The sequence below is a fragment of the Lepidochelys kempii genome, chromosome 1 (assembly GCF_965140285.1).
Source record: "Lepidochelys kempii isolate rLepKem1 chromosome 1, rLepKem1.hap1, whole genome shotgun sequence".
Lineage (NCBI taxonomy): Eukaryota > Metazoa > Chordata > Testudines > Cheloniidae > Lepidochelys > Lepidochelys kempii.
Genome location: NC_136380.1, coordinates 221,160,357 through 221,183,245, shown reverse-complemented (window position 1 = coordinate 221,183,245; position 22,889 = coordinate 221,160,357).

Below are 22,889 nucleotides of genomic sequence, written 5' to 3'. Positions count from 1 at the left end.
CACATTCAAAGTAAAAATCAGCCAGGCCATCAGTTCTTTATGGGCCTGTCAAATACACACCAATGAATTTTGAGCAGATAAGGGAAGGGAACCCAAGATTTACAAATGCCTACAGAAATTCTCTTAGCAACCCTGACAGTTGCCAGGAAACAATGGCTTTCAGTTACTACGGTGACACAGGATACAAAGCTGCATGCCTCATCACACCCACCTGTAGGAGAACGCATACCAGACACTAAGCTTGATTCTCCTTTCATTTACACAGATGGGTATAAATCAGGAGTAACCCCAAAGTCAAGGGAATAATACCAGTATAAAACCAGTGCAAGTGAGAGGAGAATCTTGCCTGAACTTTCTACCCCAGCAGATCCACAGCTCAGAAGAAACCTGACTAATGGGCCAGATCCCTCAGTAAATGGTTGTAGCTGCACTGCCTTCTAAATGTACATAGCTGGCGTAATAAGGACTAAGGGAGGGACAAAGGGAGAATGAGAATAACCACTTACAAATATCAGAAAGGTATAAACACTAAGGTCCACATTCTCAGAGATATTTATGACTAGGGTGAGGAATTACATAAGGTGGTCAAGAGGGGTATTCTAGAACAAATAGAATGAAGCTGAGCAAAGATATATTTAAGCTATCAGGAAACATTTCCAGGTACACTGATGGATGAGTCCGTGGACCATCCTACCAAAGGAAGAAGCGGAAGACCCATGCTTGGCTCGTTGAACTGGACGAAGCACTGGAGTATACCATAGGGATCAACCCTGCACTGGCAAAGGGACGTGAAGAAGGACTTAATAGGAATTTTCGCTCTTGACTTTGTTATTTGTTTTGCATATTTCAGTTATACAACACACCACACACTTGCAGCACCATATAAATAATAAATCATTTCAGGGAGTCCATGATTCTAATACTGATGGAAATACTCTAGGAAGAACAAATATCTACATAAAGACACACAGACTGTTTCAGAAAGGCTAGTGAGGTTAGTCTCTTCCCAGCCCAGTGGTTCTCAAACTTGTCCATATTGTGACTCCCATCTTACAACAGAAAGAAGTTCAGAAGCCCCTGTGAAAAGGTCTCCACTCACTGAAGCTGCATCTCATTGTGGCTGGGTGTGGGAATTAGCTTTAACCCCTGCCATGGATTGTTCACACTGTGATTCCTCCCTCTCTTTGTGACTCAAATTGCTCCCGCTTCGTCCATCAGCCCTCTGTCCAGGTTATTATACAGCCCCCTCCGTCCTTCTGGAGTATTAAAGTCCCACCAGACAAGTGGCGTGAATGCTGCCTCAGACAGCCTTCCGTTCCACCTCTAAGTCCTGTGCCACTTCCTAGTGGCTGGCAGGACTACCTGCAACTCTGGACTCCAGCCCAGGGACCCTATGACTAGCAATCCAGGCCTCCTCAGTTTCTGTTACTGTTTCCATGAACTCCTTCCTATCCCACCTCTCTATCTCCTAGTCTATCCCAAGGCTTGCCACCAAAGCTTCATCTGCCCCCATGGGTACTTCACCCCTCTCAGCCTCTTGCCAAACTCCCTAGTACAAGGCAGGATCCTGGGGCTTATTCTCCCCCTAGACTGCCTCCTTTTCCCAGATCACCTCACATTCCCTCTCCAGAGTGACTCCAGGCCCCTTCCCTGCAAACTCCTCCTACCTCACTTCCTGGCTTTATAATCCTATGCCAGGTGCTACCCCAGGTGGGCTTCCCCTACAGTTAGGACTTATTGCTCCTTGGCTCCCCTCCAGGTTTCGCATATAGGATTAATTGGCTCATTCTGGCCCACATTAACCCCCTCAGGCCTTGTAAGGGCTGGATACCCCCATCACAACCTGTCTCAAGAATGAAAGGGAGGTCACATAGCCCTGGACCTGTCTGTGACTCCCATGTTGAGCAGCCACGGCCTAGTCTAAGGGAGCTGCAAGACTTCAAAGCAGACCCTGCTAACCTAGACCTAGTTAGCAGTTCCCACCTGGGACATTAGGAGGAGATTGGAAGTTGGCTTTTTCCATGAGGTACCCTCAACTTTACACTTCATTATCCACCTTTGTCAAGCCACATTTGTTATGCTTATGAACACCCTGCAAAGCCCATCTCTTATTTCAGGTATCTGGAAAGGAGGCTGACTGGTGGACTGGAGTCATAGTGGGTTTGGTGGTTGGTTTTCTGATATGGTGATTTTGTTTCACTATGGATGAATGAGCAGCTCTGGATGCATGTTGATGATCTTAAAGTGTTATTGGTTTTAATATTTGCAAAGCACCTGGAGTTCCTGATAGTTACTGGAAAGATCTGAGCCCAGGCCTACAAATCCCACTAAAATTCAATGATTGTTGGGTGCTTAATTCCCTTCTGCTCCTTTGAAAATCCCACTAAACACATAAATAATTGAGCAGTGCCTTAAACTGTATCCCTAAATGTCAAACAAACAGGCATTTATACAGTAACTTGGGTTGGTCATAATCTGATATCTGAAACAGACTTCATACAAAAAATTCTTGAACAGATTCCCCACGATTCACTGTGTTCCTTGTTCCATCTGCTTTCCTTGCTATCTAACATAACTACACATTAATGCCACTTTTTAAGAATGAATTATGAAGTATGCAGCTAGTTATTACTCTAGTGAAGACGCTCCTTAAGGCTAAGCTAGAAGAAGTAACACTTCCAAGTGGTGTCTCTCAACTTAAGTCTGTCAAACCTTTGCCAGCAATAGAACCCTGGAACACTAATCTGCAGTAAACTCTGCAAACAGTTTGTTTCTGGGTTTTTTGTTTGTTTGTTTGTTTGTTTTCCCTTTCCACTTGTGGCAAAACCTTGGACCTGATTCTTTTCCCCATGACCCCAGTTTTGTGCCGATATGAACCCATTGGGCTGAGTCCTCCAGAATGCTGGAGCATGGTTTATCACAACTGGGGGCTTTCACCACCATTCTGCCTCTGCCCCCACCCTTTTCAGTCCCCAGCACAATACAGAGCAGGCCTAAAGTGCTGCACTCCAAATACAACCCTCTCCTCATACCTACTCCTTCCCCTTATACAAGTTCAGCAGGCTCCCCTCCAGCAAGAGCTACGGCTGGTGAAGGGCCAGCTGCAGTGGCTCTGTGTCATTGAGTATATCTCCAACACCAAGAGAAGCCCCAGATGGCTGTCAAAGCCAGTACTATGACCCCTTTGCATTGTCAGATGGCTCAAAGGGAGCAGTATCATAGGGCACAATTTTACTCATTCACTTCAATGGAGTTATGCCAGTGTAGAATTGGTGTAATGGAGAGGAATGTCATGCCCCTTATTTTCAAATACGGTACGCTCCCGTTTATCTGAATGCCCTTTATCCAAACATTAAATCCTAGTTATCCAAATCCCCCGTGTAGCCCTATGTCAGTTAATCATCTGCTAATAACTTCTCAATTAGCCTCTTAGCATCTGTTACCGTTGACCAACGGCTTCGTATTCCTATAGTGGTTCTGAGCTGGTACTTACCATTAGTGAGACCTGATCCTGTTTCAGCAGCAACAGCAGCTTGACAGGACAATGTCACTAAGAAAAAGTATTAAGCAAACATCAGCACTGCTCCCTTCGTTCACCGTATTTCTAGATCAGTGAAACTGCAGCACAAAATAGCATTTCCATTTATTTGAATGCCCAGTTATCCAAAAGTTTTGGCTGTTCCCCCAGGCCACTTGGATACACAGGAGTGTACTGTAATAGAGTACAGTAACAGTGTACTGTAATAGAGAGAGGGGTTGATAACACCTTACAATTCAGGGCCAAAGTATGGTCTCCATTGCACCAGTATCAATCGAGAGTAACTCCACTGACTTCAATGGATTTTCTCCAGATTACAACAGTCTACCAAAGAACATAGTTAGGTTATTAGGGAGGGATTATACAATGCCCTGCAGTTTATGCAGCCATTTACATCTGCAAAAAATGCGTGTAAAACGCTACTAAAACGGAATGGCAACATTTTACATTCTCTCTGCACAGGTGTAAGAGACTACACCAGGGACAAGGCAGTGGAGAATCAGACCCTTAGTCTTTATTTCCACATATGTCATCAAACCAAACAGATTTCAGACCCATCAATTAATTCTTATAGCTGCTTTTCCAGCTTAATGTTGCCTTTCTCCTGATGAATTTGGCTTAGTCCTTCATCTCTTAGGCCTAGTCTACACCAAAAGTTTAGGTTGAAATAGCTGTCACTCAAGGGCTGTGAAAAATTTTGCACCCTGTGCTAGAGTGTTAAGTTGACCAAATCCCCACTGTAGATGCAAGTAGGCCAAGGGAAGAATTCTACTGTCAACCTAGTTACTGCCTCTTGAGGGGGTGTTTTTGCTACAATAGGAACGGGACAGATAAGAAGACAGCATATATCATAATGCCACTGTATAAATCCATGATTTGCCCACACCTTGAACAGCATGTGCAGGTCTGGTCGCCCCATCTCAAAAAGGATATATTAAAATTGAAAAGGTACAGAGAAGGGCAACAAAAATTATTAGGGGTATGGAACAGCTTGAGAGATTCAGTGGTTTGAGCATTAGCCTGCTAAACCCAGGGTTGTGAGTTCAATCCTTGAGGGGGCCATTTAGGGATTGGGGCAAAAATTGGGGATTGGTCCTGCTTTGAGCAGGGGGTTGGACTAGATGACCTTCTGAGGTCCCTTCCAACCCTGATATTCTATGATATAGTTAGTGAATGAAAGTGATTCCAAAGACTGCCACTGTTCAGTTTGGAAAAGAGCTGACTAAGGAGGGATATGACAGAGGTCTATAAAATCATGACTGGTGTGGAGAAAGTGAATAAGAAGGGATTATTTACTCCCTCACATAACACAAGAACCAGGGGTCACCGGATGAAATTAATAGGCAGCAGGTTTACGTGAAACAAAAGGAAGCACTTCTTCATACAGTGCACAGTCAATCCATGGAACTTGTTCCCAGGGGATATTGTGAAGGCCGAAAGTATAACTGGTTTTAAAAAGAACTAAGTAAATTCATAGAGGATAGGTCTATCAATGGCTATTAGCCAAGATGGCTAAACCTCTTCTTGCCAGATGCTGGTACCCCATGACAGGGGATGGCTCACTTGATAATTGCCCTGGTCTGTTCATTCCCCTTGAAGCATCCAGAATTGGCAACCACGGGGAGACAGGATATTGAGCTAGATGGACCATTGGTCTGACCCAGCACAGCCATTCTTATGTTTCTTATCTAGCAACAGAAAAAAACCCTTCCATCACTGTAGTGCTTGTAGTATAGACATACCCTTACTCTTACAAATAGTGTCATTGACATGGGACCACGCATATTAGTAAGTGTTGCAGGGCCAAACCCTATTTTAACTGAAAGGTAAAAACTGCTGTTAACAGAGAGCTTTTAAAATATGCTGGGCCAGATCCTAAGCTGGCATAAATAAAAAGAGCTGCCATGACTTCAGTGGAGCTACGCTGATCCTACATCGACTAAGAATCTGTCCCTTTTAAATGAAATCATGTTCTGGAACCTGTTGATCAGGGGACTCATTCAATTATGACAACAATATACACACGTAGATAAAATTCACCTATGTGCAGAGTACAGGGTTTATGCATCCCTTAAATCTCCCCTCAGCCCTCAAAGCTGGATAGAAGTGGTCCATAGACACTCTGCTGGTCCCCTGCAAACAAGTGAATCTCACCCATGTGTGAAAAATTATTTGAAGGTTTTCCAATCCAGGATTATGTATTATTCTCCCATAGCTACAGAGCACATTTACATTACCCCTAATATTGTATGTAGGGCTGAAAAGCTGGCAAACTGGTGTCTGGTGAGATTATAAAGGTATTCTGGTCAGTTTTGCATCCCTAGAGCTAGAATTAAATATACTGTGAGTAGATAGCCCTGATCCTTTGGATTCCTCCAAATTTAGGATTACACGTAAGACTTTTCAGACATGCGCTGCCAAGTGACCATCTAAAAAAGTGCTAGGTTAGCAGAATTATCTGTTTTTATATTCTCTTGTTGGGAAAGCACCTTCTGATATCTAATTATGAGCAAAAACCCTGATCCACAAAGGTACTTTAGCATTGCAACTCTTGGCATCATGACGCCTAACTTTTAGGTGCTTAGAAATATTACAGGAACACCACTGCAATCCACAAAGCCTGTGTTAGATTCCCTCAGCTCCCTATACAATGAAGGGGCAGTGACAGGCACCCTACAATGCAATCTACAAAAGCCAGCCCACACTAGGCGGGGAGCCACCTAAGCTAGCTAATGGGAGATGCCAGCAAGAGGGGATATGCTAAGAAGCCCTACCCCACTCTGGAGATAGTCTAGGCTGCGGGGAGGTGCCAATCTCTGCTAGTGATCCATGAACAGGAATCCCTCTCCTGCAGTCTGGCAGCTCCCTCCTGTGAGAGCGAGTTAGGCTCCTGCCTTGCACCACACAAACACAGCCAGAGGAGAGGGATGCTGCTTCCCACTTTATAACTTGTAGCCCACTGTACAGCTGTTCAAGTACTCACCTGGGCTGTGGGAGATCCAGGTTCACGTCCCCTCTACCAGAGAGGGGAAAAAATTTTGAAGAGGGATCTCCCAGCTCATAGGAGAGTGCTCTAACCACAGAGTTATGGGATATTCTGACATGGGGGCTCTCTCCATCTCTCCTGTTGAAATGTTTCCACTGTGGAAATAATGAATGATGCAGCAGAAAGAGAAGAGACCCTAGGTCTCCCACCTCAGTGTCCTAACCCCTGGGCTACAAAGCCATTCACTCTTCCCCTGTACCCCCCCTCCCCGACTATTTATCCACAGTTGAACACTCATTGGGCCAGAGTGGGAGAAAAAGAATGCCAGCATATCTCATTGCTCAGTGGTTAAAACACTCTCCTGAGAGCAGGAGTTTTGTGCATTGCAGTGGAGCCTAATCCTAAAATTTACATGCCTGGGTCTGGGTTTTAGGCACCAAAGTACCTTTGTGGATTGAGGCCTTAGTGCTTTACAGGTTGAAACCAACGTCTTAAAGTCAGCCCAGAAACCAACAAGCAGCCAGTGCTGACCATAGCGTACCAACTTAATGTGTGCACAAAATTATACACTGCTTAACAATTGGTCCAAGCCACATTTCCCTAGAATTTAAGCTCACGACTGCCCAATTCACTGCTGGTGTATCTGGGAGCAAATCCATTGAAGACAATGCATATGTGACTGCTTACATCAGTGGTAAATTCAGCCCAAAATTTCTTTCAAGGGGAAACCATTTCTCTCTATTAATAAATGTATTGTGCAGGCCAATATTGACACAGTTAGGTCCTTAGATGATTTTAATGTGATAGCAATGTTTAAATCTCCAAGAGTGCTTTGTAATTCAGAGACAGTAGGTGCCCTACTTCCAAACCAAGAGATCCAGGAAACATGGGGACATTTTTAAAAACAAATAAGGGCAAACATAATTTTCCTCTCTTCCCTGGAATAAAAAGATCTTTTAAGCAAACACCATGCAAATAGACTCACCTATGATTGTGGCATAAGTGAAAATCCCACATTCAAGCACTCCAGAAGTTTGTCTGAGTTCAGAATCTACACACACACACACGTGGTATCTTACTCCAATCCCATTGAAGGTCAATGTGAGTTCCACAAATCAGTTAGGCATCACCTTGAAACTCCTCTGAAGTCTCATATGTTTGATTCAGCCTTGATAAAACTTGAGGCCCCAAATTCACTACTGGCATAAGTGGCTACAATGTTTTTGGCTTCAGTGGAGGTGCAAAAAATAGATACAATAACAGTGAATTGGGTTTCAGTAGCTTTGTTATAAGAATAGGCAACTCATTAATCAAACTAGTTTTGAGCCTCCATAAAGGCAGTGAACTTCAAAAACACGATCTGAGAAATTTGCAAAATTTTAAACTCCAGGCTAGATTCTCTGGTGTGGTCAAGCTGTGGTTAGCATATGACCAAACTCCCTCAATTCTGGGGCCAAGAAGGTTCTGGGCTGGTCCCCAATTACAAGTAAGTGCAGTCCTCATTTAATTAGCTAACACCTAACATTGGGTGAAAGCTAATTAAACTAGTTACTATGTCAGCAGCATAAATTACAGCTGCCCCAGGGCTGCTCTAACAGAAGCCAGGCCCAGGCTAGCATAGGATCAGAATTATAAGTGGCTCTCTGAAGTGCCCTTGCCCTTCCACACCAAGCAGAGGGCTGATGCGGGGTGAACTGTGCCTGTAATCTTGTATCAGAAAACATGCAGCACTAGAATATGCAAGAAATCAGCAGTTGGTCCAAAATTGTTCTCAATACAAAGCCTCACTATGAAATAAAGCAGTGTGGTCCCAACACTATGGAGTTAATGATCATTCCAAAATTGCAGACTCCCTGCAGCTGTTTGATATTACTGGTACTTACATCTTGCAGCATTGGCAGTAAGTGGTGATGCCAACATTTTGTGTATAGTGTTAAGGAATGATGGATGCACACATGTATTCTTCAGAGTCAGAGCCACACTCACCCTCACACACCACTTGAGCTTGTTTATAGCTCATGAGATAATAGCCCCTGTGATAAAAATTTTAATTAGACAATGCAACTAAAGAGAACCTGCCATTTTCACCCTGCTTTTTGTAAGAATGTTAGCTGCAAATAAAACATTACATCACATCCTGACTTAACTGAATGGCTCATTCTTAAGTTACTTATGGGAAATTGGTTCATATGTGAATGTTTCAGGGGAACGAACTGGCAGAGTATTTTTATGAAAGGAATATTGGGAGAAAGATGCTTCAGAAGTAAACCGTAGCACTTAAGAGTCCTTAAAAGCAGGAGAGGCATTAATACTTGGAGGAAAATGGTGCACTTTCACCTGACAAAAGGCAATAAGGGGAGCTGCTGACAGGACATGAGCTGAGTAGCCCGACATGAATGGTGCCAATGCCAAAGATTCATCTGTCTGACTGCATCTGTCTTCTCCCTCCGTCGTTCAGCAAGGGCACTCACTGAAGGATCCCAGCTACTCAGATATCACGCTGCTCTCTCCCTGCTGACCTGAGTTTTGTAGGCTGCAAAGTTCCCTGCATACACTGTTTGTTCCCCAGCAAGTCAGACTGCTTCAGCAGGCCTGCTTTGCTTTCTCTTCAGAGGCTCTAAACAGCCCAATTGCCCACAGTTACAAGCAGCCATACAGCTCTTTCGAAGTTAGCCTTACAGAGAAAACATATTAAAACAATCAAGGAACCAACCCACATGTTAAGCTTACCAGAGATCATCCCAAACTCCAATAGGGGCGCTGCTCAGTAAACAGTCCTTCAAACCCCACTAAGGGTTTTTTCTGTCGTCACCAACTGATAACAGCTTTTGATCAGAACAAGAAAGTCCATGAATCTGTGTCCCTCCTTTCTGTAGTCTGGATCTTTGATCTTGGGATCCTGGGAACAGGTAGTCAGCAGACCATTGCCCTCGCCTCAGAGCACAGCTTCGAAGAGCTGGGTTTTTGCATAACTGGAGGTGGGGGGGGGGAACTTGCATTCACCTCTCCCTAGATATTTCCCAGGAAACCCACTTCACATGTATAGTCCTGAAAGTTCATCCTTGGCTGCCCCATTCCATATAGTACTCTGATCATCCAGGCCCACAATAATATACAAACCATTCCTGTAATACAGTGGACTGCAAAGATACCTAAACTCAATTCAATAACACCACCCAGAGACATGGCAGGAAATTACCTTGTCTGTCACAAGGCCAGTGTAATTTGAACTTCTATTCTACACATCCTTTGCTTGGCAGTTGTACAGAACAAACACTCAGTGCCTTTTCTTTTATGGTTTTCACTAGATGGCATCGACGATAAGTGGGATTGAAACAGTCTTTGTGTAATTCGAGAGATGTGTTTGCTTGTTTGTTGAGAGTGGGGGTTTACAATAATCTACATCTAGAGGGGAACAATTCCTATCACTTCAAAGCTGTATTTTTTGTCCAAATGTAGCTCATCCCCTTGGCTTTGTCAAGTGGAATGGACATAGATCCAGAGGTGCCAATTTCCTGACTTCCTGGAAGATGCTCAGCCCCTGCCCTGCCCCAGGACCCGCCCCCCTATGTCCCCACCCTGCCTCTTCCCGCCCCCACCTCATTCCACCCATTCCCCCGCCTCTTCCTGCCCCCACTCCTTCCCCTCCCCCCAGCACTTCCTGCATGCCACTGAACAGCTGATCATGGCGGGTGGGAGGTGCTCGGAGGGAAGGGGAGGAGCTGATCCACGGGGCTGCCAGTGGGTGCTGAGCACCCACTGTTTTTTTCCATGGGTGCTCCAGCCCTGAAGCACCCATGGTGTCAGCGTCTATGCATAGATCTAGCTCTGTTCTTCAGGGAGCTGTAGGAGGGGAGTTCTAGATCCAAGACATTCTATCACATTCTCCCTTACTTCTGCAGAGACCACTGCAGAGAGACTACATGAGCTTGGGACTCTTCTGGATTTAGGGAGGACAGGGTGGGAGCGGGAGGAGGCTGATCATGGGTACACCTGGGGACTCCATGGATATTCAGTCACGAGTTAATGCTACCTCAAGCAGTACTAATGTCTGTGCCCCCCGTCACCCGTCACTGGACGTATTGTGCGTGAGGAGTCAGCCAATGGCAGCACGGCTCTTCCAAGAGCTCTTCTGCTGGACCAAGGGAGCAGTGGTACAAAGGGGCTAAGCTGCATGGATCCCCTGAAATCACTGTGGATCTCCAGAGATCTGTGGGTGTAAAGGGCAGAACCCCTGCCCATTCTGTGGAGGTTGGAGTGTCAGTGGGGAGGCGGAGTGTTTAAATCCTGTCCCTTCCAATTAAATGATTCAGAGGAAACTTCAGAAGCCAAAGCTCATGGGATTTCCTATCTCCTGTGTGGGTTTACTGCACATCCAGGATGATCCAGCCTACAATATTTACATGTTTTCCCATTCTTTTTTCCAGTCCAGCTGGGAACTGTTAATCTGTCATTTACGAAAATCAGAACATGAATGGCAAGCAGAAGAAAGGCGAGCAGACAGATCTCTCCAAAAGAAGGTGATGGAAAATGTACCCGCTGTTGACAATAGCGGCAGCATTAGGGTCACATGTTAGGAGAGGTGATAAAAGGTCCTTGCAGGTCTATTCAGCCCAACCATTGCCATGCGAGTCAAGAGACTCGATGCTGGAGATGGAGCAGCAAGAGGACACAAAAACAGTTTTATTCCATATCAGTTACAGATTCTGTCCAGTCACGTAAGCTAATACTCTCCAAACGTGTTTCAGACTCATTAGAGCTCTTCTTATGTTACGGCTCAGCAGCACAATTCTGACTGGGCATTCTGCTTCGCTTTCAGCAGGGCAAATTGCCCTTTATTCTGCCCTGCTTGTCCTGATCTCGGAGTGTGACACTCAGGGCCAGATTTTGATCTCCGTTCCACTGGGACAAATCCAAAGTAATTTCAGTGATTTGAGTGGAATTATTAATGTTTTACACCAGTGTAGGTGAGGGAAGGATATGGCCCTTAAAAAAATTTTACTTTCCAAAAATCTCAGCTGTGAGTGAATACATAGGGTTTGATCCTCTGTTCCCACCAGTTTGACAGCCATGTAACTCCACTGGTTTCAGTGGATTTTATTCGGATTTACACTGGTGCAAATTGGAGGGAAATCAGACTCTATATGAACTCAAGACACGTTCTACAATGCTGCAAGTTATATTTTGAAAACAATAATGATGATAGGTAGTATAAGAGCTACCTTTTACTTTGTCCATGTAAATGAAATAAATAGACAAGCAGTGGTGTGAAACTGGGGGGGAAGGTTAATCATTTTTTTAAGAGTGTTCTCAAAATTTGGGGCTTACTCCTGCTCCTGCTGAAGTCAACGGAGATATTTCCAAAACATTGTTGCATGCAATGATTGCCACTGAAATCTTTGTAACAGCTGCTTGCAGGTAATGAACATTACTGAGTACGTTTTCAGAGTAGCAGCCGTGTTAGTCTGTATTCGCAAAAAGAAAAGGAGGACTTGTGGCACCTTGTAGACTAACAAATTTATTTGAGCATAAGCTTTTGTGAGCTACAGCTCACTTCATCGAATGGCTACGCAGGTGGTGTCGGAGAGAAGGCTTTGGATTTTTTGACCATAGGATGGTGTTCCAAGAAGGAGGAGTGCTAGGCAGAGACGGGCTCCACCTAACGAAGAGAGGAAAGAGCATCTTCGCAAGCAGGCTGGCTAACCTAGTGAGGAGGGCTTTAAACTAGTTCACCAGGGGAAGGAAACCAAAGCACTGAGGTAGGTGAGGAAGTGGGATACCGGGAGGAAGCACGAGCAGGAGCGCGTGAGTGGGGAGGGCTCCTGCCTCATGCTGAGAAAGAGGGGCGATCAGCGGGTTATCTCAAGTGCCTATACACAAATGCACGAAGCCTGGGAAACAAGCAAGGAGAACTGGAAGTCCTGGCACAGTCAAGGAATTATGATGTGATTGGAATAACAGAGACTTGGTGGGATAACTCACATGACTGGAGTACTGTCATGGATGGAAATAAGCTGTTCAGGAAGGACAGGCAGGGCAGAAAAGGTGGGGGAGTTGCAGTGTATGTAAGAGATCATTATGACTGCTCAGAGCTCAAGTATGAAACTGCAGAAAAACATGAGAGTCTCTGGATTAAGTTTAGAAGTGTGAGCAACAAAGGTGATGTCGTGGTGGGAGTCCACTATAGACCACCTGACCAGGGGGATGAGGTGGACGAGGCTTTCTTCCAGCAACTCGCAGAAGTTACTAGATCGCACACCCTGGGTCTCATGGGAGACTTCAATCACCCTGATATCTGCTGGGAGAACAATGCAGCAGTGCACAGACAATCCAGGAAGTTTTTGGAAACTGTAGGGGACAATTTCCTGGTGCAAGTGCTGGACGAACCAACTAGGGGCAGAGCTCTTCTTGACCTGCTGCTCACAAACCGGGAAGAATTAGAAAGGAAAGCTAAAGTGGATGGGAACCTGGGAGGCAGTGACCATGAGATGGTCGAGTTCAGGATCCTGACACAAGGAAGAAAGAAAAGCAGCAGAATACAGACCCTGGACTTCAGAAAAGCAGACTTTGACTTCCTCAGGGAACTGATGGGCAAGATCCCCTGAGAGAATAACATGAGGGGGAAAGGAGTCCAGGAGAGCTGGCTGTATTTTAAAGAATCCTTATTGAGGTTACAGGGACAAACCATCCCGATATGTAGAAATAATAGTAAATATGGCAGGTGACCAGCTTGGCTTAACAGTGAAATCCTTGCTGATCTTAAATAAAAAAAAGAGGCTTACAAGAAGTGGAAGATTGGACAAATGACCAGGGATGAGTATAAAAATATTGCTCAGGCATGCAGGAGTGAAATTAGGAAGGCCAAATCACAGCTGGAGTTGCAGCTAGCAAGAGATGTTAAGAGTAACAAGAAGGGTTTCTTCAGGTATGTTAGCAACAAGAAGAAAGTCAAGGAAAGTGTGGGCCCCTTACTGAATGAGGGAGGCAACCTAGTGACAGAGGATGTGGAAAAAGCTAATGTACTCAATGCTTTTTTTGCCTCTGTCTTCACGAACAAGGTCAGCTCCCAGACTACTGCACTGGGCAGCACAGCATGGGGAGGAGGTGACCAGCCCTCTGTGGAGAAAGAAGCGGTTCGGGACTATTTAGAAAAGCTGGACGAGCACAAGTCCATGGGGCCGGATGCTTTGCATCCGAGAGTGCTAAAGGAGTTGGCGGATGTGATTGCAGAGCCTTTGGCCATTATCTTTGAAAACTCATGGCGATCGGGGGAAGTCCCGGACAACTGGGAAAAGGCTAATGTAGTGCCCATCTTTAAAAAAGCGAAGAAGGAGGATCCTGGGAACTACAGGCCAGTCAGCCTCACCTCAGTCCCTGGAAAAATCATGGAGCAGCTCCTCAAGGAATCAATTCTGAAGCACTTAGAGGAGAGGAAAGTGATCAGGAACAGTCAGCATGGATTCACCAAGGGCAAGTCATGCCTGACTAATCTAATTGCCTTCTATGAAGAGATAACTGGTTCTGTGGATGAAGGGAAAGCAGTGGACTTGTTGTTCCTTGACTTTAGCAAAGCTTTTGACACGGTCTCCCACAGTATTCTTGCCAGCAAGTTAAAGAAGTATGGGCTGGATGAATGGACTATAAGGTGGATAGAAAGCTGGCTAGATTGTCAGGCTCAACGGGTAGTGATCAATGGCTCCATGTCTAGCTGGCAGCCGGTATCAAGTGGAGTGCCCCAAGGGTTGGTCCTGGGGCCAGTTTTGTTCAATATCTTCATAAATGATCTGGAGGATGGTGTGGATTGCACCCTCCACAAGTTTGCAGATAACACTAAACTGGGAGGAGAGGTAGATACATTGGAGGGTAGGGATAGGATACAGAGGGACCTAGACAAATTGGAGGATTGGGCCAAAAGAAATCTGATGAGGTTGAACAAGGACAATTGCAGAGTCCTGCACTTAGGACGGAAGAATCCCATGCACCACTACAGACTAGGGTCCGAATGGTTCGGTAGCAGTTCTACAGAAAAGGACCTAGGGGTTACAGTGGACGAGAAGCTGGATATGAGTCAACAGTGTGCCCTTGTTGCCAAGAAGGCCAATGGAATTTTGGGATGTATAGGTAGGAGCATTGCCAGCAGATCGAGGGACGTGATCGTTCCCCTCTATTGGACATTGGTGAGGCATCATCTGGAGTACTGTGTCCAGTTTTGGGCCCCACACTACAAGAAGGATGTGGAAAAATTGGAAAGAGTCCAGCGGAGGGCAACAAAAATGATTAGGGGACTGGAACACATGAGTTATGAGGAGAGGCTGAGGGAACTGGGGATGTTTAGTCTACGGAAGAGAAGAATGAGGGGAGATTTGATAGCTGCTTTCAACTACCTGAAAGGGGGTTCCAAAGAGGATGGATCTAGACTGTTCTCAGTGGTAGCAGATGACAGAACAAGGAGTAATGGTCTCAAGTTGCAGTGGGGGAGATTGAGGTTGGATATTAGGAAAAACTTTTTCACTAGGAGGATGGTGAAACACTGGAATGCGTTACCTAGGGAGTGGTGGAATCTCCTTCCTTAGAAGTTTTAAGGTCAGGCTTGACAAAGCCCTGGGTGGGATGATTTAATTGGGGATCGGTCCTGCTTTGAGTAGGGGGTTGGACTAGGTGACCTCCTGAGGTCCCTTCCAACCCTGATATTCTATGATTGTATGATTACTGAGTAAGTAATACTGTGAAAACCAGGGTAATGTTAATTAGATGAAAAGTAAAATTGTAAAAATTTGGGGTCTGATTATGAACTCACAGTCACACCACTGACGTTTACCACTGGTGTAAAGCCATTCTGAGCTCAGGATCAGGACCTTTTCCAGTAACTACCTGCTGAAAGCTTTTCCCACCCTCTCCGCTTCCTCATTCCCCCAAAACGTTCCAGAGAGCATAATCTCTTATGCAAAATAGCTAGCTTGACATAGGAACTCAGAAAATGTCATATTGGGTCAGGTCCATGGTCCCTCCTGGCCCAGGTCCTGTCTCCAACACTGGCCAGTACTAGATTCCTCAGAAGAAAAAAGCAAAACACCACATAACGGACAATTGCAATGGAGAAAATGGAGGATGTCTCTTATTAAATCCAGGTGATAAGTGATTGGCTTTTTGTATCAGTATTTTTTCTGTCAGTGAACCATAGCACAATACACAATGAGGTTGTTAGAAAACATCTTTAAAAACACAAAGCAAAGACATTAATTGATCCTGCATTGTTCGCTGATGTCCTTTGTTATAGGCCAAATTATGTCAGCAATGTAAGGGGGGAGGGCACAGAATTTCTTCCAAGTACTTCAACACAGGGGGAAAAAATAATTTGGTTGCAGATGCTGGGGAGAGCAGCTGGGAAGAGCCTAGTACTCCCTCTGGGATTGCAGGGTTGGGGGAGTGACGTAGCCCTGCAACCCCTCATGTCTCATCAGGATAGCACAGGTAGGGGCTAAGGCTACACATTTTCCATGGAGTTTAAGGCCTAAGGATGAAATCCTGGCTGTACTGAAGTTAATGGGAGTTCTGCCATTGATTTCAATGGGGCCAGACATTCCCCTTGATTCTGTTACCCTCACTCTCATTGAGTTATATCTTACTTCACACTGATTTCATTGGAACACCCTGTGGAGTAAGGTACTGCTCAGTGGAGTACAGAATCCACAAAATCTGGCTCTTACCAAAAGCCTCTTCTCCCCTAGCTCCTACCAGAACCTTTGAGGGACTATGTCTTACAAAGACCGACTGTCTCCAGCCACTGGTAGGGCTCTTCCCCTCCCCAGTGCAGCTCTGCCTCTGAAGAAACTCCATCTGGCTCTCTACAAAGAGGAAGGACTCTACTATCTGCCTATGCATTAGAACGAATGCAAAAATCAAAGACTTCGCGTGCCCTTCCTAGGCATTCTCTCCAGTACGGTATGGTCTGTGTTTCAGTTGCAGAGCAGAGACATGATCTCATTTTTTTAGTGTCCTCACTGCAAACAGAATTTCCCACACCGCATAGTTCACTGAAAGTCTCAGCATATTTTGGATGTTCTGAATTACTCACACAGGGTGAAATTTTTCTAAAGCACCTAAGGATTGGGCCCCATTTTTAAAAGTGAGTTAGGCACTTAGGAGCCTAAGTCCCACTGGTACAGGTAAATCCCTGAATGGTGTAGAGGTGGCCTAGCAGGCTGCATGCCAACACCTTTGCGGTCACTGGCATAGGGAACATGTCATGAGCATGGGCAGGGAAAAGGTGAATGGCCAGAGTACCACTGCACTCTGGAAGATCCCTAGCTGCCAGAAAAGGCCCTTGTGGGCCATTGCTACTGGGATCACTTAGAGCAGCTCTGAGGCACCTCGAAGTTGCCATAGGGGTTGAACAGGCTCCAGACAGTACCTGGGGTGTAGGGAATCAGAAGGGTGAGTTAAAGCCATCTTTCGTCCAGCAGAGGAAGTGTTAGGACTGTTATTGGAACTAGAACTTGCACAGGGGTGCAACTGGGAGAGGCCTTTTCAGGTCTCTCCCTTCCCTGTATGCCTCAGTAGAGTTTGTCCCAATCTAGCTCATAGGGCCACCATCGCTACTCAGTAAGAAAACACAGATGCCCATCCCACTGTATATGCACTGGGACTTTGAAAGTTGTGCAAGGGTTTAGGTTATCATGTTGGTTGGTTTACTGCACTTAATGGAATATGCAGTACATGTGGTCCCATTCCCAATTTCATCACTGAACTCAGTGTAACTCTAACCAGTCACGATTTTATTTTGCTTTTGTTGACTCTGATTTATCTAAACCTCTCTCTCCCTGGATTGGCTGCACTTTAAATCAGAATCTTGATTTGCCCCAGGGTCCTGGGGCGATAACAGACAAACTCTCCCTGGTAATCAAGTAATAATATCAACGTCAGTCAACAATCATTATGCAGCTCTAAACCAATTCTAATATGGTACACCAATAAACACCTGTCAACACATACACAGTGCAGGCAAACGAAGACTTAGTTTTATTTTAATGTGACAGCAGTGTTTAAATCTACAGAAAGTGGTTTATAATTGCTTAACTAAGACATGGTAAGTGCTCTACTTCCAAAGCAAGAGACCCAGGAAATGTGGAATAAAAAGATATTTTGAGCTACAACACCCAATTATGCTACAAACCAGAGGTGAGTCCAAACTGCAATCCCATATTCTAGCCCCCTAGAAACACAGCAGCATTTGGAATCCAAATGCAGACGCAGAGTCAAATTTAGCCATTAGGTGCCTCTCTATAATTGCCCAGAACCAAAACAACCCTAAAGCTTGGAGTGACTGAAATCTGGACTTGTATTTAGCATCTCAGGCCTATTTTCTAATATAAATCAGATTGTTCTCAAAAAGTGCTACCTGCAAATCAATGCGTATTCCAGAAATTAGGCACCAGCTTCTCCTTTCACTTAAAGAAAAGGAGGACTTGTGGCACCTTAGAGACTAACCAATTCATTTGAGCATAAACTTTCGTGAGCTACAGCTCACTTCATCCGATGAAGTGGCATAAATCTGAAGTTATGCCATTAAGTCAGCGGAATTGCATGGGTGTAAAAGTGAGATGAGACATGAATGGCCCTCTGAGGATGACTGATTTTATCTCTGCTGCTTCCATGCTGGGAGAAGGGAGGTCATTAAACTACTTTGTAAAGCCAGAGGAGATACTGAGATACATTACTGAGCCAGATCTTCTCAGGGTGTAAATTAACATAGCTGCAATGAGTCAATCCAGTTACAACGAGGATCTGGCCCAGTGACTTCACTTGAACTACTCTAACTTGAGCTAGCTGTGCCTGAGATCAGAATGTGTCCTGAATCTTTTCATCCTCTGCTCTGCCTGTCCTGCACCCTCCAACATACATCTACATCTTCCAAGACTCTGTTATCTTTCCTCCTGACTATTCATTCAGTCAGGGCCCAGTCCTACAAATGCTAACTCCCATAAGAAGTCCATAATCACCTGCATCTTCACATTGAAGTCAACGAGACCACTCACGTGAGTAAGAAGCACTTGTATCAGTAAGCTCTGAGGGATTGGCTCCCAGGAAATGCATGATATAGCTGCATAATTTATCCCCAAACAAATGCCAGATTCTGAGAGGTGTGAAACGCCACTATGTCCCACTGAAGTTACTAACATGAGTCACTAATATGAAGTCCACAGGATCTGCAGTTCTAGGACCTAGGGCCAGACTACTAGATATAAATTTATATGAGCCTGATTCCCCAGTGAGATGCACATTGTGTAGTCATAAGAAACAGACATAATACACTACCACTGGTGAAAGGGGGCAGGGAATTCTGATTTGGTAGCGTTTCATGCCCTTTTGCACTCGCTTTGCAGATAAGTGAAAACATGATGCTCATCACAATGGAAAACTGGACTCAGAATCACTACGTTAATTTCAAGCCAAGTCCCTCTAAAATTGTTGAAACAGGCATCCTTATCTTCCTTTGAAAGCATTTAGGGCTAAGTAAGCACTTCCTATCACTTTGCCGGTATTAATACTCAAAATTCCACACACATTACTTCCACATTTCTCCAGTAAAAGGAAAAGGAGTACCTGTGGCACCTTAGAGACTAACAAATTTATTTGAGCATAATCTTTCGTGAGCTACAGCTCACTTCATCGGATGCATCCAGTATTCTGTTCACAACTGCCTGACTCTACCCCTATACCATTCCATTCATTCCTCTCCTGCAGTGCTGTGCTTTCATATTTCACCATGTGATGAGGTGTTCAGCCCATCCCAACCCTGAAAGGTACAAGGAAGCTCAGAGAGGGCCAGTTAGTTTGATCTGCCCCACATGAGGGGATTAGACTGGAGGGGATGAAGCTCAGCTGAGCAGGTGTGGGCTGGGCTAGTATAAAGCCAGGAAGCTGGCAACAGAAAAGGCTGCAGTGAAGAAGTCTACAGTCACCCTCTGTGCATTAGAGAGGAAACCCAGGAAAAGAGTATGAGCCTGGCCCCGAGGGTACGGTCACCAGATGTCCCGTTTTTAAAGGGACAGTCCTGTTTTTTGGGACTTTTTCTTACATAGCTGCCTATTACCCCCCATACCGTGTCCTGTTTTTTCACAGTTGCTATCTGGTAACCCTACTTGAGGGAAAAAGCATACCTTGAAGAGAGAAGGGTGGAGAAGAAAGCCTGTGGGAGGTGGAGTAGGAAGCAGCCTCGGGAATGAGCAGCAAGGTTGGGGACTGAACAGACCTTGCTATGTGTTGAAGGTCCTTGGGCTGGAACCTGGAGTAGTGTGTGGGCCTGGGTTCCCCGACCAGCCACTGATATAATAGTATTGTCTGGACATCGGGTCCGATGAGACTCCTATACCCCCACAAGAAGAAACCCCATAGTGATTTGGCTGAAGGGCTGAGTCATGAAGAGGAAGTGGCAGCTCCTGGAGTGAGAGAGGGGCCACAGATTAAGAAGGAGTCAGAGAGTGATGGGTGAGGCTGCTAGATAGGGGCATTGGCCAGGCAGAGCTAATCCCCAGAACAACCAGGAGAAAGCAATATCGAGCAGTGAGTGGAGCAAACTGTGACAGCTAGTACTCTTCCAACATTCCCACAGCATAAACATAGGGTCTGAAATACCTAAACATCCTGAAACTGCAGATTCCAATCCCAGCAGGGTCAACAGAGCCCGTCCTCTTTTCAAGGTGTGTAAAATGAACACCAGGAGCCTTTTTATTTGGCGTTCTTTTGGGTGAGACCTTAAAATCGGAGGTTCTGTCTGCTCTGAGTAATTCCATTGCACTCTTCACAGGGGAATGTGTCTGTCTCAGTGTCCATGGCCAATTTTCTCTTCTTTGCACTGTTGCTCAGCATGCCACATGCACCAGTCATCTGCTTTGCTGCTCCATTTGGGCTCACTTCAGGGTAAAGGACATTCCTGTATGTAAAGAACTCCTGAAGTACTGTTGGAATCATTCAGGTTGAAAGTTGTTCTATAAATCATTAGAGAAACAAGGTGGGTGAGGTAATATTTTTGTTGAACCAACCTCTTCAGGAGAAGAGCTCTGTGTAGCTCGAAAGCCTGTCTCTCTCACCAACAGAAGCTGTCCAATAAAAGATATTACCTCACCCACCTTGTCTCTCTAATATCCTAGGATCAACGTAGCTACAACAACACTCCAAATACATAAATAATGTGTTTTTTCCAGCATCCCACCACCTGGCATTCCTTCCCCACCCCCACATCATTGATGCACAATCTCCAGTATTCTTCTGTCATTCCTCTAGAAGTCTCCACAGCAATCCTCCAATATCACCCCCCAAAAATGGTCCGCATTGTCTTCAGGATTCCTCTGTTCTCTCCCTCCTGTTCCTGGAATTTCCTTTCAGTGCTCTTGAATTTTACGAGAATTCCTCATGTATTCCCCTGGAAATTCCCTAGAATTTCTCTACACTCCTGTGACTTTTCTCCAACACTTCCCCCCACATAACTGCATCATACCTTAAGATTTACCTTAAGATTTCCCCAAAATTATGCCAGCAATCCCTCAATACTCCTCCCAGCATTCCCCTACCCCCCTCCAGTATTTCTCTAGCCTTTTCCCAGCATTCCTCCAGGATTCACTGAGCATTCTTCCAACATTCCACAGTCATTTGCCTTAACTGAGTAACAATTTCTCCATCATTCCCTTAGCACTCTACCAGCATGCTCTAGGCATTCCTCTAGCATTTTCTGAGCATATCCCCAGAATTTCTTGTGTTATCCAAGCATTCCCTCAACATACAAATCAGATCTGGAAGAGCTAAATTGTTCTGAAGAGCAAGTTCAGATCTCTAGAGATTTACCTCTGCCTCTCATCTCTCCGAGGCAGATAAACTGAAATCCACACACTTCCTTCTAGTATCCTGCTAGCATTTCCATGGAACATCCTTACGCTCCTAAAGCATTTTCCTAGCATTCTTCCAGTATTTCTCCTTCATTCCTCTAGCATGTCCCAAGCATTGTTCCAGGATTAATCAGTGTTCCCTCAGGCTGCTGGTGTGCTGAGACCACCCACTGTCTGTCATGCTGACCAATACTATCTCACTGTGTCCTGGTACTCCCCTGTCTGTCTGTATGCATCTGTTATATCTTGTCTTATATTTAGATTTAAGCTCCTTAGAGCAGGGATTGTCTTTTTGTTCTATTTATACTGCACCTAGCACAATGGGGTCCTGGACTGCTGGTCCATGACTAGGGCTCCTCAGGACAGTGGAACTCAAATAAATTAATAGTAGTTAATATTTTCTGATAAAAATCTTCCATTCATCATTTCCCCTCTCCCACCCCAAGCATTCTCTTAGTATTCCACCAGCATGCTCCAAGCATTCCTCTAGCATTATCCATGCAGTTCTTTAGCATTTTTCTAGCATTGGCACCTAAATTATATGGGATAGTAACAGGTGCTTAAGAAATACCTAGCTAGATTATGCAAGCATTGGTTGTGCATTTCTTCTGGGTGCCCATCCCCCAGCCCTATGCCCCCAGCATACAGGTCAGGTTTGAAATACGTCAGTTCCATGAAAGTCCAGCAGGGTTGACTCAGCTCTTCATTTTTCTAGAGTAAATAAACTGAGTTCCACCCAGTTTATTCTGTGTGTTTCCTTCCAATGGGTCCTTAAAATCCAGCTGCTGCATACAACACTTTCCAGAAGAGTAGGCATATTCTGTGGAGTCCTTCATCAGATTTCTTCTTTTGGCCAAATTTCTCTTCCAGCACCACTCCAGTGTCACCTCAGCATTCCTCCTACATTCCTACAGAACTTTTTCAATGTCCGATGGCGCTCATCACTGTAATATCTGAGCACCTCACAATCTTTAATGTATTTACCCTCACAACACCCCTGTGAGGTAGGGCAGTGCTTCTATTCCCATTGTACAGATGGGGAACTGAGGCACACAGAGGTTAGGTGACTTGTGCAATCCTCTGCATTAAGCCATTATCTCTGGCAGCACTGTATTTAATTATCACCCAGTATTTTTCTAGCATTCACACTCCATTTTTTTTTGGCATTTTTGCCAGCATGGGGTTGCCTCAGTTCATGCTTCCAGCAAGTTGGATCCATGAGACAATACATCTAAAAAGCATCATTACAAAGGGGAAGCATCTCCACCAATGCTACCCAACACAGAAATTTCCACTCTGGATCAGGCCTGAGGCCCATGGATTTCAGTATTTTGACTCCAGCAGGGGCCAGCACTAGATGCCACTGAAGGAAGCTGTTGGCGGAGAGGCAGCGGGACACTCTTTTCCCCACTCTGTGATGTCCTGATGATGCTTCTGGTCTCTTCCCAGCATCACCTGTATGGTTTGTGTAGGCCTAGGAAAA